The sequence below is a fragment of the Triticum urartu genome, chromosome 7A (assembly GCF_056163025.1).
Source record: "Triticum urartu cultivar PI428250 chromosome 7A, HENAU_Tu73, whole genome shotgun sequence".
NCBI classification, from domain to species: Eukaryota; Viridiplantae; Streptophyta; class Magnoliopsida; order Poales; family Poaceae; genus Triticum; species Triticum urartu.
The window spans coordinates 177775909-177786766 of NC_141879.1; the positions used below are offsets into that span (position 1 = coordinate 177775909).

At 46.2% G+C, this 10858-nt stretch overlaps 1 pseudogene across 1 annotated transcript; it reads right to left on the reverse strand.

The window, feature by feature from the left end:
• Positions 1-1022: 1022 nt before the first annotated feature.
• On the reverse strand, positions 1023-10200 carry LOC125525359 (DExH-box ATP-dependent RNA helicase DExH12-like; annotated as a pseudogene). The gene is made up of 5 exons (XR_015611693.1): positions 9487-10200; positions 7130-9381; positions 5651-6040; positions 5209-5553; positions 1023-3836 (listed from the first exon to the last, which is right to left on the reverse strand). The product of XR_015611693.1 is annotated as a DExH-box ATP-dependent RNA helicase DExH12-like (transcript).
• Between the last annotated feature and the right edge of the window lie 658 nt (positions 10201-10858).

The window sequence follows — 10858 nt, forward strand, 5'->3', positions numbered from 1 at the left end:
AAATTTTGACATGCATGAACGGCCTTACATTTTGCGATGAATTAAGTACTTCCAAATTCCAAAAAAATGGAGAATACTTTCAAACATTCTATAAAAGACAGCTAGTAGTGTATTCTGTATTCTAGCAACAATGAAACATTCTAGAAAAGATTGGCTAGTGTAATACAGTTAAGAATCCCTGCATAAATTCAGCTAAAACCAATATGAACATAAGAGAAAATTGACAAGATTCAGTTGTGCATTCGTCTTCTTATTTCAGATTCCAGTTTCAGTAGATTTTGATAGTTTTTATTTTTCCCATTGCATTGAGTTAACCTTTGACATTATGTACCAATTTTCTTTCGAAATTTTCATGACCATTAGATAAACTTACCAGAGTTGATACTTAGAAAAAACAAAAAGGGCATTTGTACCAGTGGCACTCCCTCTTGACTGTTGACTTAACTCCACACTGTGTGCATTCTGCTATATATATCCAAAATAAAGAGGTGACTACTTTTGGAGAGAGAAAATAGTTGGCAATTTTCGGAAAAAAGAAGCAGTCGATCACTTAACTAGTAGCTCATCACTATTTTAGACACCCGCTGCACCTCAGATCCTTGTTAACCTGTTCAAAAATAAGAGAGCATCAAGCCGTAGCATAGACCATAGTTATACAATTCGCGAGGCCTGTTCGTTCAGAGAGTTGTGGGAAATGGCAACACTATAGAGTGCAGACGCCATGTATCAAACACATACATTGCTCATCCAACAGCACCAAAACACTATATCCATGCACTATCATTCAGGTTTTAACAGTTCAAAAATATACATGATTCAGGTTTTATGTTCATAAATCTGTTCTAGTATATCCACTTCATATCACAGACAACCCTAACAGACCAAGAAGCAACACCATGACATGCAAGAATATAGATCTGGGGGTGCAAGTATTGAGCCGTTTGGCTTGCATTCTCCAGGAATAGCAGTGCATACAAGAAACTCAGCATCAGACGTTACCTGAGCAACTACTTCTCTTCGGATCAATCCCCTCCGGCATCCTTCACGTTCACAGTGAACACGTATTCCTGATCAATGCCCAGATAGGAATCTGACATCAAAAAAACCATGAAATCCTTCTTCCCTGCTTCTGCGGGAGCGATGAACTCAAGCTTCAGGCGAGCCCTCTGCAGCACTGCAACCCACTTGATTGCCAGCAACTGGTCGCTGGAGCTATCACCAATCACGAGCCACCAGCCTTCCTGCCTGGGCTTAGGATACCTCGGGGCATTAACTGGCCCAACCTCAGAAGGCAAGTTCGTCATGTCACGCTCTAGAGTAACCTGCAAAGTTACATTGCCACTGGCTCTAATATCATCACCTTCAAGGACTTCATATGCCATTTCGATATCCGGGAACCGTTTGATGAATCCGATGATGTCCTTAAGCTGAGAGTTTGGTAACTGCAGCAGATTCTGCATCTTGTCTGCGCTCATCTCAGCAAGATCAAAGATGTTATCAATGCCATTTTCCTGGCATCTCCCAGTTAATTCCTTGGTGAAGTGGGGGAGTTGAAGCAGCACAGAATCACGATCCCACATGCCTTGTGTCACCATCTGACTAAGCTCCATTGCCTTAAGAGCCAGGCTGAGTCATCCATTGCTGGAGATAACATCAACCAATGACTTGATCAATCTAGGTGCAGGAAGGAGTATCTCCCGTTGGTCGGCTGCCAGGTTCCCTACAACCGTTTGCCTCGAGAAATGTGCTTGCAGCAGCGCGTTCGCCTTGATGTGTACATCATCATTCTTAGAATTCTCAGCAGAAAATCTCTGGTGACGAACTAGCGTCTCAATGGATTCTTCCTCACCTCGGCAACTTGGAAGCTCTGCATATTCTGATACAGAAGCTAGAATCTCCAGGAGACCTTTGATCTTAGTCTTCTGGGTTATCATTGAACTGAACCGTTCGATAGTCTTGTAGCTGATGTAGTAGTACGAGGCTATGAGACCAAGGTTGAGGGGCTTCAGAAACGTATCCTCTTCTATAACCACACACTTGCTTGACTCAAGGTCGTCCAATACTGTCTCCACTAGCTCAGAAAGATGATCAGACACATGCCTGTGACCTGTTCCCTGCAGATTGTAGTAGTTAGGGTTCTTGGTCAGCCTCCGGTACATGAAAGTCCAAGTAAGATAATCCACAGCAGCTTGCTTGTTTTCTACAACACCACAAACAACTTCAGCATTCATATGATCATGCAAATTATGGTGAAGATGGCTCTCAACAGGGAAGGCCTCTGAAAGGAACTTCCTGTGGTATTCCTTGCGAGGTGCATGGCACAATATAACACATTTCCCTGAGTTATCTTGAAGAGGCCTGCTGGCATGACCCATCATTTGTAGCAGATCACTGACTGGATAGTCAGTGACACTGCCCCACCCATCAGAATACTGTGTTCCCATCACAACAACCAAATGGGAAGGCAGTGATCTTCCCCAGCACATTGTGCTGCTCACGACACACACTTGGATCTTCCCACAAAGGAACAGCTGAGTCACAACTTCCTGATCAAGATCACTTAGAGCCTCATGCAAGTAGCCTACACCACATTTCAGCGTATTTACAAGCGTTTCTTCATTGACACCTCTCGTGTACGTATCCATCTCATCTTCTGACCCAAGAAGGAAAGGTGTTCCACAACCTTCAGCATTTGAGTATGTGCACAAGTTCAACGCAGTAAACCTTGCATGCTTCATTGCTGGTACAAATACCAGGGCAGGCTTACCATGCTTTGCATACTGTCTGATAGCATTGTACGTAGGCTTTGCCATTGCTTGCATCCTTGCCTCAAAGTTTGCTATGTCCATACCCTGAATGTGTGTTTCTAAAGGTACCGGCCGCACTGCTGGAGGGAAATTGAAAAGGCCATGAGAGGTGGCACCAATCCACTCTCCGAGATCTTTAGCATTCGCAAGTGATGCTGAAAGCGCTACGATCCGGATGTTGCTGCAGGTATGATTTGCAATACGCCTCATCCTTGATACAATGATATCCAAAACATGTCCCTTCTCAGATCCAATTAGGTGAAGCTCATCGACAATGAATAAGCTGACCTGTTGGATGTGTTTCCTCTGTTTCCACCGGCGTGAGAGTGAATCCCACTTCTCAGGAGTGCTAATAATAATCTCCCCTTTATCAAGAAGCTTCAAATCACGTGCAGTTTCACCAGTTAGCTCAACTACACAGGCGAATTCTCCAAATTTCATCTCCCAGTCCCTGTATCTTTCTTTCGCCAGAGCTTCAATAGGCGCTATATGCACAATTTGCATGTTGTTTTCACCAGATACTGCCTTTTGATGGTTCCTTAGTATCGCAAACTCCGCACATATGGTCTTCCCGCTGCCTGTTGGCGCAGCAACCAAAACACTATCATCACTGTTATACAAGACACTGAACACTTGAGTCTGAATGGGGTTGAAATGTTTCCAGGCACTATAAAGGCCTTCATATCGTGCATTCCTCAGTGCGGTAACAGGTAGTGGTTGCAGATCAAGCAATTCGGTTGGTGGAGCATGTTTGTCTGGAAGAACCAAGTGCCTAAATGAGACTGGAAGAATTGTCCGAGATCCAAGCCACTTGTCAGATACGACATGTATAAAGTACAGAGGGGGCAGTTGCTCATATATTGGCACTGTGAAATTAAGTGTATGATCTTCATTCAGCCATTGTTTCTTAAGCATGAAGTATTCATGGTGAAGAATGCACTCGCTGTCATTGTCCTCGACTAGAATCCAAAAAGGTTCAACATATCCATGTATCTTATCATCCCACTGGAAATCAGCTGTTAGAGTCAGAATACCGGCTTGCTAAATGGGACATCATCTGTAGACCGAAAGACCAAGGGGGTCTTGGTATTGAAAATCTCGAAGTTAAGAACAGATGCCTTCTTAGTAAGTGGTTGTGGAAACTGTCTTCCGGGACTGAGGCCATGTGGGCGCAGATCCTACGCAGCAAGTACCTCCAGACTAAAACATTGTCCCAGGTCGCAGTTAGGCCGACTGATTCGCCTTTCTGGAAAGGACTAATGAAAGTCAAACAATCTATGTTCAATAGGACGAAATTTGTTATTGGAAACGGTACGACTACACGTTTCTGGGAGGATACTTGGCTTGGTGAATCACCTTTGGCCATTCAATATCCGCCTTTATATCGGATTGCTCAACGACACGACGTGTTTGTGGCAACGGTATTCCAATCTGTTCCCCTTAATATTCAGTTTCGGCGGTCGCTAGCGGGCAATCGTTTCGAACAGTGGCTCCATCTAGTTAGGAGACTGATGGAGGTTCAACTGTCTGACCAACCCGATATATTGCGCTGGAAGTTGACTAGATCTGGAGTATTTACAGTTAAATCAATGTATATTGATGTTATTAATTCGAATGCTATTCCAACTTCCAAGTATGTTTGGGCTGTCAAAGTTCCTTTAAAAATTAAAGTGTTTATGTGGTTTGTCCATAAACAAATTATTCTGACAAAGGACAACTTGATTAAGCGCAATTGGACAGGACCTACTAGGTGTAGTTTCTGTGATCGGGATGAGACGATTAAACATCTATTCTTTGATTGCCCGTTGGCCAAAGTTCTTTGGCAGATGGTCCATATTGCTTTCAATATTACTCCACCGACTTCGGTCAATGCTTTATTTGGGACATGGCTTAATGGGGTTGAGCCTGCATTAGCAAGACATCTTCGGGTTGGAGTTTGCGCCTTGTTATGGACTATCTGGAATTGCAGAAATGACTTAGTTTTTAACAGAACTTCACGGATTCATTTTTTGCAGGTTATTTTCCGAGCTACGGCACTGATCCGTTCATGGTCGCTACTCACTCTGATGGAGGCCAGGGAGCTTTTGGTTACTGGATCTATCCGTTGGGAGATGGTAGCTCGGGATATCTTCAACCGGTTTGGATGGCGGTCATGTAATAGGATAGGCAATTAGTTTCCCTATCTATTTTTAGCCAGCCGGTTGTGGCATCTTTTTCGGGCTAGTTTGTGTATCTAGCCGTCTGTTGCTCTGTGTGAGCTGCTTTTTTCCTTGGCTTTTTGTTTGGCTCGAGACTTTGGAACCTTGTTGGCACCTTTTGTTATTTGGTTAATAAGATGGCCGTATGCATCGTTTTGATGCAGAGGCCGGGGAGATCCCCCTTTTCGAAAAAAAAGAGTCAGCTCAAAACCCAAAACTGTACGAGTAATAGGTTGAACATGGGCTGAAAGGTTCAACTTTGGTAACTGGTGGATGCACTGGTGTAAACGCCTCCCCATCTTGGGATAACGGATCAGCTCGCCGATTTCCTGTGATGATAGGTCAAAATACCTCTCCCAAGCCAATTCCTTTTTCTCCAGTTTCATCAGGATTTCATTTGGAATGCCAGGAAACTGGCGCAAAGGATTTTGGACACTCCACATCTGCTTATCAATCATCGTGCAAAGATTCAGAGCCTTCTCTGCTAGTTGAGACCATCCTCTCTTCAAAACTATCTCAAATATTGCTCGTGAGAGGCGACCAGCACTCTGCATCATGGAGAATAAAAAAAAATATGTAAGAACAATAACTAAATAAGCAAGCAATTCAAATCAGGAGCTGCATTCAGAAGAGGGAACATGTTACCTGTTTGATATAGACCATATCAGAGCCAAGGGAGAGACCCTCTAGCTTAAGCCCAGAAATATATGCTTGCAGCAGAACATTGATCTTTGTGCTGGGCTCCTCCAAGCTCTCTTTCACAGGAATTGGCACACGATCCAAAAGCTTTTCCAGCTCCATCTTCTCATCTTTTCTGACACTAACATACTTAAATTCTTCACTAAGAGAGAACAATTGGCACAGCTCAATATAACCCATGGTAGGCTTCAGGTACTCGTTGTAAGTTGAAATAGTCCTGTGACTAATATAGTAATAACTAGAAATCCTCCCCAGGTCAGTAGCCTGAAAGTATCCAGTTCTCTTATCATACTTTATCAAATTGTTCCTATCCAACAGATTTGCAGCTGAGTGTACCTGCAGCAGCACAGAAGTACAGGAATCAGCAGTGGAACACGAGAACAATATTTTTTTTCTTGAGAAAACGCAAAGAGATTCTTGTGCTTCTTTGTATTGAGAAGATAGAGTTTATGTTACAATCCTCCTAGGAGGTACAATGAACAATATTAAAGCACAAGCATGCATCATCTTACGAATATATGGATGTAACACTTCCCTACAGCTTTGCACTAGTATCAAGATTGCTAGTTGACTACTTCAATTAACCGAGTTTCTTTGCTACTCTACGAACACTTCTAGTGACAAGACTCTGCTCCAAAGAGACAGCAGAACAAAATATGAACCACGCAAGCAGAGGCGCCTTTTTGCTGTTCCCAGGGGCAGCATCCAATTATAAGTCATACCTTTTACTATGATGCTACTGTATAATTTGATGTAGCCATTTCACTACATGGGAAATAACTTCATGCCAATTTAGTATCTCTAATGGCCCAAGGACGACTTGCTACATTCCATTGAAAACATAGTGTTGTATGAACGTAACATTTCATTGTACCCAGGAAAATTTTCAGGAGAGATCATTTAGGGTGCGTTTGGATCTTAGGCAAGGGCAGCTCCTAGCGTTGCCTGGCAAGGATACTCATTTTGTTAGGATAATAAAGCTAGCATATGATGGCAATTTAGCCTTTAACCGCCAGAAAAAGCTTGCCGGTGGAGGTGAGCCAATTCGGCTCTCCCGCAGTGGCAAAAAATACGATCATGGGCTATTTGGCAGTTAGTGATTCTATTTTGCGTCTTTCCAAACACAGAGTCTTGCTTTTGACGACTCTAGCCGAAGCGGGCTAGGTTAACCTGGCCAAGCTAAGCTAGGTGAGCTAGCAAACCAAACACACCCTTATGCTCAACAACCGTTCGACACTAGGATTTAGAGAGGCCACAAACATATTCAGAAACAGCTTAGAAAAAACCTAAGAAACAGGTGGCAATACAACATGCAATTTGGGGATATATTCAAGCACAATAGCCAGCACAATGCTGGATAAAGAAAATAGACATGTAATTACTATGAACCTTAAAAAACAGAACATAAGTTTGGCATGTGCTTACCACGTCGGCTCTCCTTTCATCTAGTGTTCTGTCTCTCTCCATGATATCTTCAGGTAGGCCATACAATGTTGGATTCCGGAGCATCCGGATGTAGAGGTAAGTGTATCCAAGCCACGAGCATGCCACCTGGGCATTCTGAATAGTTCCTAAAACAATCTCTGCATTTAACTGATCGGCCAGTTTGGATATAAACTGACTCTCAATAGGCAGCTGTTGATTCATAAGAGACAGGTAGTATTGCAATTCACTGTGGCTTGTTAAGATTATACCCTCTCCATGTGTGTCATACTGAGGCCTGCCTGCACGACCAAGCATCTGCATGACATCCAGTGGACTTAGTTCTGTCCAAGCGCCCTTTTCTGAATTGTAAATCTGGGTACCCTTTATAATAACAGTGTGCGCAGGTAGATTGACACCCCATGCGAGGGTGGCTGTCGAAATAAGGACCTGTATATGCTTATCAACAAAAAGTTTCTCAACAAGTTCACGGTCTACCCTTGCCAACCCAGCATGATGAATAGCAAACCCATATGGCAAAAGGTCTTTAAGGTCACTACTTTTGACAAGTTCTGCATGAGCACAAAGGATCTCTTGACTTGCACTGTCATCCTTCAGAAAGCGAGGCAACACGTCATTAGCCAATGCAGTGTCTCTGATGGCACGAGCAGTTTGCGCTGTCTCCTTCCTCGAGTGCACAAATATAAGCACTTGGTGCTTACCAGCAGCAGCCATAACCTTCTCATAACAAATCTCATTCATCAACTGAAACCTCTGCAGTGGCTTCTTCGCTGTGATCCCGATGTACTGTTGAGCTAGAGGGCAAGGTCGGTAACTGTTATCAAAATGGAAGAGACCGTCTGAGCGAAAACGCAAGAATACCGCAATATCTTCATAATTCGGGAGAGTTGCAGAGAGGCCAACTAGGCGGATATGTTCCTTGGTCGTTTCAATCTGCCGTACTGTTCTAGAAACAATACTCTCCAGAACAGGCCCTCTGTTATCATGGAGTAGATGGATCTCATCAATGATTAGAAGCTTTACCATTTGAGTATAGATTCTATCACTTGATTTCCTTGTGACAATATCCCATTTCTCAGGTGTAATGACAATTATCTGTGTCTCATCAATCTGTTGTTTGGTCAGGTTCTGATCTCCACTAGCTCACTAACAGTGACATTGTACTCCTTCAGCCGCGCTGACAAATTTCCAACAACTTCAGCAACCAAAGCTTTCATCGGGGCCACATAGACAATTTTGTACTTTGTATTATCAAATTCACCATCCTTCATATGCAAACCAATCTGCTGAAGAATTGTAAGCACAGCCACATTGGTTTTCCCAGCACCCGTTGGAGCACAGAGAAGGATGTTATCTGGTTTGTAAAGGGCAGTATCATAAACCTTGCTCTGAACTCTGTTAAGTTGCGTCATCCCAGCAAAAGCTGGTCGGGCCCACTCTGGCATATCAGATATCTTCACGATCCTCTCTGCAGATTCATATGGCAGAGGTCGCAGCGCTGGCACATGGACTTCCTCATAACCCCTCTGAGGGGTTCTGAATGATCCTGGAGGAAGTTCACATTTTTTGTTGGACATCAAGAGACTGCCTTGGTGGAAAGAAAGGTTATCAAGATCAAGCAACTGCCTCTGGCCTTTCAACCATCCACTTTCGATATACCGATCAACTGCCTTACTATCTCTCGCACCATCGGTACCAGCACTGTCATTGTTGAGGAGCCTCTTAGCCTCATCCCTGATACTTCTCTCCAGATTCTTCTGCCTCTCCTTTGCAGATGCTCTCGTTGAATGTAGCTGCTCCAAAATTGGAGCTAATCTTGGGTCACTCATCATCTCTTCGGCTATCTTCTTCCGCTGTTCCTGATCTTCAGCCCTGGCTAAGAAGGTACACCAAACTATCTTGAGTCGGTTGTGAAGCAGCAATTTAATGAGATCAAAATTCTCGTGGTCCAGCAGCATGACAAGCCGATTCTCGACATCTCTGTCATCACCCTCGGCGATCACCTTCAAGATCTCCTCGGCAAGCTTCTGGCTATGCTGGGGGTCAATATTTTCATATGCTTGTGATATCTTCCTCTGAAGCCAGTAAGCATCAATATCTTGCACGTCTAAAGTCAGACCCTTGTTGCAGCTCTGCATATCATCGTCATACAACTCACCATCCGTTTGCATAGTTCCAGGAACGTTCAACTCGACAAGGTCATCTTCATTCTCATCATCCAGCTCATCTTGCACCTGATCAAGACAAGCAAATGAAAACCCTGTAAGTTCATGTAAGATGCTTCAGTCAGGCAAACAACAAAGAAATTGTAGACAGAAGATTAAGCTAGATGTGCATACCTGATAAATGTTACTCTCCTCATCCTCATCATCTTCGAACTCAACAGTAATGCCAATATCATCATCGAGTGGCATGTCTGTGCCATCAGCAGAAGGCACACCGGCAGAATCGCCGGCCGCATCATGGAAATCCGTGATGAGCTTCCCAATGGAGACGAGCTGGCCGAACATCTGATCCGAGACAGGGTTGATGAGCTTCTCTATCACCTTCTTCTTGTCAGGGTTCCAGACCCTGTCGTCCTTGAGAGCGGCAAGCACCTCGTCCGCGGCATCCGCAAGCACGTCGAGGGGCTGCCCGCCGAGCTGCCGCTGGATGACGCTGAGCAGCGCCTCGTAGGCGGTGCGCGTCTCCCTGGTCCGGGGCATGTAGAGGGCGTCGTGGGCGAGCGAGAGCACGCTGTCCTCTGGCCGCACGGAGCCGCGGCGCATGCGCTTGGCGTCCCGGTGGGGGAGGTCGGCGGAGGCCGCGTCGCGCGCCTTCTTCCCGCGGGACCTGCCTCGCTTCTCCTCTAGCCCGGGAGGCCTGGTCCGGACGGCGCGGTCGCCGAAGCTCCTCGCGCGGATCCTGCCGCTGAGCGTCTGCGGCTCGCCGGTGGGCTCGTGGTGCGCGTCGCGGGGGCGCGAGCCGGTGTTGACGACGAGGTTGGAGTTGGCGCCGTAGTCGTACTGCCTCGAGCGCGCGCGCGCCTCGGCGCCACCGCCCGGGCTCTCCATGGCTGCAGCTCGGGTCGCGGAAGAGCGGGGAGGAATTAGTTGGCACCCGCCCAATGTGGGTCGAATCGGAGAGGCCGGGCTAGGTTTGGGAGGGAGGAGGGAGGGCTCGTTACCTTGGGTTCGGCTAGTGGAGCGCCGGCTCAGCGCCTCCCCGTCGACGGGCGGCTCCTGGAGGAGCTGCGGCGTCCGGTGCCGGCGCGTCGGGGGCGGGGAAGAGGGGTTTGGGGTTTGATCTGTGGCGACGGTGCGGGAGACTGGTGCTATAGGAGACGAGCCATGGTCGGTTGGAGGCGAAGCGCGCGAGCCATGGCGAATAAGGCCTTTACTAACTCATTGCGCGCGCAACCAGTATCGGGGCCGTCCCTGCGCCTTGTGATCCGCGCGAGCCTGGCCCACATGGCCCCACCGTGATATGGTGATTTCTGTTTTCTCGGCGAATACGAAGCGAATACATGTCCTATCATATCTGGCTCCTATGTACGCTCCACCCTAGCCCGTACTCGCCTACTTCCCCCGTCCACTACCCCCGTGGACGTGACCAGGCTGCCCCATCCACCAAGCCGGACGTAGTTCAAATTTCGAATCTCATCAGGCTGCCCATCCACCAAGCCAGCCGCCCCTGGATCTCAGATCTCGTGAGGCCATTACGATTCAAGAA